Here is a 7,039-nt window from a genome sequence, read left to right as displayed (position 1 = left end):
TACAATAGCAGTTTTTCACTGCCTTTTCGTGCCGGTGTTTCCGGCACGAAAAGGCAGTCGGAAACTGTCTCTGGGGACCCTCAGCAGGGCCCCCATGGGTGAGAGGCCACCAAATGGCGGTCTGGGGGCACCTATGGTACCCCTCTGTTGTTCCCTGCACCCGGTGGCAGGCACCTTGGGGTGCCGGCAACAGGGTGCAGGGATGAACTGCACCCCTGCTTTACACAATGCAGGCATTCCGCCCAGCACTGGATTACAAAAGTAACACAAACATACTTTACCTGCAATCTGAATTTCCTTCAATAGGATAACATTGCCTGGTTTTTGCTGAAAAAGTTTCTAAGTGTCGATTTTGCAAACGTAGAAATATTCATAAAAAATCGCCTGTATGACAAAAAAACAAAATCCTTCAACTATTTACAGGTGGTGTACCAGTGCTGGATCTAGGATCCATCCCTGAGTTAGAAAGAGTAACCATAACCCCATTTACCTGCTAAGTGAATTTCTTCCATAGGAAATCATTGACTGTTTTTCTGTGAAATTTCTTCGATTCCGATTTCAGTCGGAAGGGCTCCGAACCATGTACGGAGCCCTTCCGACCGCATCGGTATGTGCCGGCCGGATTCCTTTCCATCCGAGCCATTCTGATGGGCTCGGTCGGAATGGAATCCGACTCGGATTTACGGATGGCTTACGACGGGCTTGGAGAGCCTGTCTGCATCCGGAAATCCTTCAATACTCCCCCAGTCGCCTCTTTACGAACGAGGGAGTACAATAGCAGTTTTTCACTGCCTTTTCGTGACGGTGTTTCCGGCACGAAAAGGCAGTCGGAAACTGTCGCTGGGGACCCTCAGTAGGGCCCCCATGGGTGCGAGGCCACCAAAGGTGGTCTGGGGGCACCTATGGTACCCCTCTGTTTCTCCCTGCACCCGGTGGCAGGCACCTTGGGGTGCCGGTAACAGGGTGCAGGGATGAACTGCACCCCTGCTTTACACAATGCAGGCATGCAGGCATTCCGCCCAGCACTGGATTACAAAAGTAACACAAAAATACTTTACCTGCAATCTGAATTTCCTTCCATAGGATAACATTGCCTGGTTTTTGCTGAAAAAGTTTCTAAGTGTCAATTTTGCAAACGTAGAAATATTCATTAAAAATCGCCTGTATGACAAAAAAAAACAAAATCCTTCAACTGTTTACAGGTGGTGTACCAGTGCTGGATCTAGGATCCATCCCTGAGTTAGAAAGAGTAACCATAACCCCATTTACCTGCTAAGTGAATTTCTTCCATAGGAAATCATTGACTGTTTTTCTGTGAAATTTCTTCGATTCCGATTTCAGTCGCCGTCGCTCGGTGTGCTCTCCTGCGCTACTGTGGTTTGTTAGTTATTTCTGTTGCCTTGTAGCCTATTTAGGCTTTTGCCCCCTTTTCTCGGAGTTTGTGTGCCCCCTTGTGCCGTTTTTCCCCGTAGCTGCCCCCTGTGCCATCCCGCCCCGCTCCCCGCTTCCCGCCGCCGTGAGTAAGGACACGCCCCCTTTGCCTTCTGTGCCCTCCCCGCTCCCGCCTCCCAGCTGCTCCTCCCTCCCTCGCACTTGGCCATAAATGGCGACCGTGCGCACGCGCAGCGTGCGCGCCGATTGTGCGCCGAAGGCACGCCAAAGGTAAGCCCGTCTGCGCCCGTCCGCGCCTGGACCGCGCCCAGCGCCCGGACCCCTGGCCCCCGCAGACACCAGCCCACCCGCCGGACCTACGCCGCCACCGAACTCTACGCACTCAAAGTCGGCCGACTCCTAGGATGCTACGAGCCACCCCGAGACGCACCCACGGACCCTTCAGTTGCCACTCCTGCAAGTTCTCCTGCACCCGGTCCTGCACCCACCAAGATGAGCACCAGCAGCAACCACCTGAAGTGCATCCTGCTCAACACCCGCTCCGTCCACAGACACACCGTAGAGCTCTGGAACCTGCTCGACACAACTTCACCAGACGTCGCCTTCCTCACGGAAACATGGATGAACGCCTCCTCAGCACCCGACATCGCCATCGCTATCCCGGAGGGATACAAGATCACCCGGAGGGACCGCGGCAATCAGACCGGAGGAGGCATCGCCATCATCCACAGGAACACCATCCGCATCACGACCAACACAGACGACACCCTCACAACCGCCGAACACCTGCACTTCCAGATCCACACCAACCCCAAGACCACCCTCAGAGGCACCCTCATCTACAGAACCCCGGGACCACACACACAATTCAGCGAAGACATCGCCGACTTCATCAGCCCGCACGCCCTCCCCTCCGCTGACTACATCCTCCTCGGGGACCTCAACTTCCACCTGGAGAACAACAACGACCGCAACACCACCACCCTGCTGGACAACCTCGCCAACCTCGGTCTCAAGCAGCTGGTGACCACCCCCACCCACTACGCCGGACACACAATCGACCCCGTCTTCTCATCCAGCAAGGACATCGCCTTCAGCCACACCACCGGACTCCACTGGACGGACCACAGCTGCGTCCACTTCAGCTTCAAAAAGAACACGATCCACCACCACCAGCAACAGGTTGCACGCAGAAGCTGGAACAGGATCACAGCCGACCAGCTCGCCGCATCCCTGAGCCAGGACCCCCCTGCCAGCTCAGCGAACCCCAGCCAAGCCGCCAACAACCTCACGAAGTGGATCAGCAACTGCGCAGACGACCTCGCCCCCCTGAGGATCCCGCCCAGCAGACTCGGCAGTAAGAAAGCACCATGGTTCACCGACGAACTCAAGAGCTCCAAGAAGAACTGCAGAGCCCTCGAGAGAGCCTGGGGCAGAGACCCAACACCAGACAACATGACAACCCTCAAGCTCGCCACTCGAAAACACCACCAACTGATCCACACCACCAAGAAAACCGCATTCAAGGAATGACTGGACAACGCACACAACAGCAAGGAACTCTTCAACATCGTCAAAGAGCTCTCCAACCCCAACGCCGGAAACAACGACATCACCCCATCACAAGACCTCTGCAACTCCCTCGCCTCCTACTTCCACGACAAGATCGCAGACATACACAACAGCTTCAGCACACAACCGACGCACCCCACGACCGCACCTGCACCGCCCACAACCACCCTCCGAGCCTGGACCCAGATCACCACCGAAGAAACCCTAAGCACGATGAACTCCATCCACTCCGGATCTCCAACCGACCCCTGCCCTCACCACGTCTTCAACAAGGCCGACGCTGTCATCGCGCCCCACCTGCGGGACATCATCAACACCTCCTTCGACACCGACACCTTCCTGGAGAGTTGGAAGCACACCGAACTCAGCGCTCTACTGAAGAAACCTTCCGCGGACCCCACCGAACTCAAAAACTACCGACCCATCTCGCTCCTCCCGTTTCCGGCCAAAGTCATCGAGAAGACCGTCAACAAGCAGCTGGCCGCCTTCCTCGAGACGAACGGATCCCTCGACCTCTCGCAGTCTGGCTTCCGGGCCAACCACAGCACCGAGACCGCCCTCATCGCAGCCACCGACGACATCCGAGCCCTGCTCGACAACGGAGATACAGCGGCCCTCATCCTCCTGGACCTCTCTGCGGCATTCGACACTGTCTGCCACCGCACCCTAGTGCAGCGACTCAGCAACGTCAGAATCCAAGAGAAGGCACTAGAATGGATCATCTCCTTCCTCGCCGGAAGGACACAGAGAGTCCGCCTCCCCCCGTTCAGATCAGAAGCCACCAAAGTCATCTGCGGAGTCCCTCAAGGCCCCTCGCTCAGCCCCACCCTCTTCAATGTCTACATGAGCCCCCTTGCGGCCATCGCACGCCAACACAACCTCAACATCATCTCCTACGCCGACGACACCCAGCTGATCCTCTCCCTCACCAACGACCCCGCCACCGCCAGAGCCAACCTACACGAAGGGATGAAAGACGTAGCCGAGTGGATGATGAACAGCCGCCTGAAACTGAACTCAGACAAGACGGAAGTCCTCATCCTGGGATCTTCGCCCTCCGCCTGGGACGACTCCTGGTGGCCCCCTGCCCTGGGCAGCGCACCCAAACCAACAGACCACGCACGCAACCTGGGCTTCATCCTGGACTCCTCCCTCTCCATGACCAGACAAGTCAACGCCGTCTCCTCGTCGTGCTTCATCATCCTGCGCATGCTACGTAAGATCTTCCGGTGGATCCCCACTGAGACCAGGAAGACGGTCACCCAGGCCCTCGTCACCAGCCGATTGGACTACGGCAACTCCCTCTACGCCGGAACCACCGCCAAACTCCAGTAGAGACTCCTGCGGATCCAGAACGCCTCAGCATGACTCATCCTGAACATCCCCCGACACAGCCACATCTCCGGACACCTGAGAGACCTGCACTGGCTCCCGGTTAACAAGAGAATCACGTTCCGACTCCTCACCCACGCACACAAAGCCCTACACAACCAAGGCCCAAGATACCTCAACAACCGCCTCAACGTCTACACTCCCACACGCCAGCTTCGATCGACCAACCACGCCCTCGCCGCCATCCCCCGCATCCGAAGAGCCACCACAGGAGGAAGGTCCTTCTCCTACCTGGCCGCCAAGATGTGGAACTCCCTCCCGACCCACCTCCGCCTGACCCAAGACCACCTCGCCTTCAGGAAGCAGCTCAAGACCTGGCTGTTCGAGCAGTAGCGGACCCCCCCTCCCCAAGCGCCTTGAGACCCTCCGGGTGAGTAGCGCGCTATATAAATGCTATGATTGATTGATTGATTGATAAAAAGGTTGAAGATTACACATTCAGCATGGCTGTTTGTTGTCAATTGAGCTATTCTGCCAGCAAAAATGAGCAAATACCAAGCCCTATTCACCATGTTGCACTGCTGCCCTCTATTGGCACATGACAAAAAAAATAGTAAACTAGCTTTAGATTTACTATGAAAGGCCTTTCGATGATGCCCGCAAAGACCAACTGAAATGTATTAAAAATAAATTAACAATGAAACCGCTTTCCTAAACGACTTTTATTCCATCTTGTCCTAGTTGAATGTGTTAATTTATTTGTTTAGAAAACGAATATTATAAGAAAACTTGATGATAGTGAACATTAGCAACATGTTGAGATGTAGTGATTATGTTTGTGATGTAATCGACAAACTACTGAATGTTTCATGTTTGTTTCTTTACTAAAAACATATATTTGTTAAAAGGATTAAAATAAATAGATAAATAAATCCAATGGTATACAAATACGGACTAGCCTGCCTGCATAAACAAGCATTTGCAATGCAATAGGTCTCGCATTTACGCAAGTTGAAACTATCGGCATTGTAAATGACAATGCCTTTTATTTATGTTTTAAAGACCAAAACATAAATAAAAGGCATTGTCATTTACGGTGCCGATATCTCAAACTCTCGAAAATGCGAGACGCATTGCATTGCAAATTTTGGTTTTATAAGCGAGGTCCTATGCCATATAAATAAAGTCTGGTAAGATGCACATATTCTGCTCAAACCAGTCTCCTGCAAGAACTTCTCAAGACATTTTTAAGCAAAGTGAGAACTTCCGTGAAAAAAATTTACAAAATAAAGTGGCAAACCACATTTCGGACTAAAAGCATAATTTTGGAAAATTCTCATCCAAATTTGCGGAGAAATACATAGCGTGACACACACACCTTTCATTTTTGTCTTTAGTCTGTGTGCTACTGAATAAATCCATTCGTTGATGTTTTACCTGGAGTAAATTATGGTTTTTCTAGGTGTGTTGAACAGCAGTCGCCGAGAATAAATTATGTGAAAGCCTGACAAAGAGAAACGTCATCAGCAAAGCTGCTAATCGTTGTCACCATCTCGAACACATCTGGACTGTCAGAACACATCAGTTTGCCTTTCTATTCCTGTTTATCTAGCTTGCACTAAGGGAAATATATTTTTAGGAGAAATCAAATAAATATTTATTGTTAATGCTCAGCTAGTATATGCAGTCTCATTCTGCTCGACACACACGCCCATGGCCACTCGTGAATGATCTTCACAATTTGAAACATCTGCCACTGGTGCCTCCAATGACTGTGCTATTGTTTAATCTGCTGAGAAGGTTAATTTTCTTGCAGCAATTTTTGACCCACATAGGTCCATAACAACATATGTTAATCATGTTGTAGAAACTTCTAACTGCTAAGTTAAGTTGACAAGCAGAATTCAATCATTTGCCCTACTATCCCAAAGCTCCAGACCAACAAGATCTGTTGTCATATCTAAGGCTGATTGCTGCAACCCCCTACTACACCAAAGCATGCCACAAAACTAGTAGGTCTACAAAACTCTGAGGTTAGGATCTTGTACCAGCTCCTCAGAAAAGAGCATATCAATGAGGTGCTATTGAAATTACATTGGCTACCCATGCATGCATAGATTACTTTTAAAGCTTTGAGGATCACTCGCAAGGTTATGCTTATGTATTTGCTTTGTAAAGCGAAGCATAGATCACTGGCTAGGTACATATTGTCCCGTTGTAGTGCTGCCAACAGTCTTGACGCCAATAAAGAGTAAGCGCTATTTCTTGGCAATTTCTTTTCCCCATTTTGACCCTTCCTAGAAGAGAAGAGAGTAGCCCAGGTGTTTAATGGATAATTGAGAAGGCTTCTTTGTGGGAGCGGTCAGCAAACAAGTAGGCTGCTGTCCCTTAGATGTGGGGCACAGGTGTGCAGGACACACAGTGCTAGCGGGACGGCAGCTGGGCGAGCTCAGCAAATTTATGGGGCTTATGAGCCGTAGTGTCTGATTCCACCCCGCCCAGTGCCAGCACGGGGCAGAGTCATGTGAAGCAGACGAGCTTTCCCATATGAGGATTTGTTTGTGACACAATTTCACGGGCCAGAAGGGCTTTTGGTGTCATGAGGCACTAGCTGATCCTGGCTAACGTCAAGGGCTATTGGGATATAGATGTGTTAATCTATCACCAGTAGTGTCATATCCCTTCCTTTGGCTTGGCGGGGGGCCTGTAAATGGGAAGTTGCAGGTGAGAAAGGAGCTGTTTT

The sequence above is a fragment of the Lissotriton helveticus genome, chromosome 7, assembly GCF_964261635.1.
Source record: "Lissotriton helveticus chromosome 7, aLisHel1.1, whole genome shotgun sequence".
Taxonomy (NCBI): domain Eukaryota; kingdom Metazoa; phylum Chordata; class Amphibia; order Caudata; family Salamandridae; genus Lissotriton; species Lissotriton helveticus.
This window is presented reverse-complemented; position numbering follows the sequence as displayed.